The sequence below is a fragment of the Octopus bimaculoides genome, chromosome 4 (genome assembly GCF_001194135.2).
Source record: "Octopus bimaculoides isolate UCB-OBI-ISO-001 chromosome 4, ASM119413v2, whole genome shotgun sequence".
Taxonomy (NCBI): domain Eukaryota; kingdom Metazoa; phylum Mollusca; class Cephalopoda; order Octopoda; family Octopodidae; genus Octopus; species Octopus bimaculoides.
In genome coordinates, this window is record NC_068984.1 from 114,881,221 (window position 1) to 114,882,022 (window position 802).

The following is an 802-nucleotide window of genomic DNA, read 5'->3' on the forward strand; positions in this document are numbered from 1 at the left end:
TTTGTTATTTTCTTGTTTTATTATTTCATGATGTTCATGATACAATTGAATTGCCATTTTTTCTTTTATACTGGCCTCATTAATTGGACTGCAACCATTCAGGGGATACCATCTTCAAATGTTTTAGTTGATCGCAATTACTACCCACCAGTATTTGTTTCAGCTTGGCATCTCTTTTATCAATATCTACTTATTCAATTGCTAATGGTATGTGTCTTTTTACAAAACATGTTTTATACCAGTAAATCAGTAAACATAAACAATATACATTCATGGTGGTGTACACACACACATGCACACACATGAGCATATATACACACACATATGCGCACACAAGCATACACACACACACACACACACACACACAAGCACATAAATGCAGAACAAAGTGGAAAAAATAGTACTCAAATACCGAAGGTAGAGTAATATGCTTTTTATTAAAGCCACAAAAATCTTCACAAACTATTACTCAAAGTTTCATATGACCATTTGTAGGGCAGTTGTGATATTAGTAAATTTAGTATGATCACATCTGTCTGATGAATGGTAACTGAGTAACACTTTGTGAAAATTTTTTGGCTTTAATAAAAAGTATATGTGTGTGTGTGTGTGTGTGTTGTTTGTTGGAAGAAAAAGAACTTAATACCTTAGTATAGGTTAATAATATTTTTATTTTGCTTGAGTCAGCCTGATGACTCAGTGTATGCACAGGGGTAACTGCAGAGTATCAAGCGACTGACTCAACTAAAATAAAAATATTATGTATATATATATATATATATATATATATATATATATATAT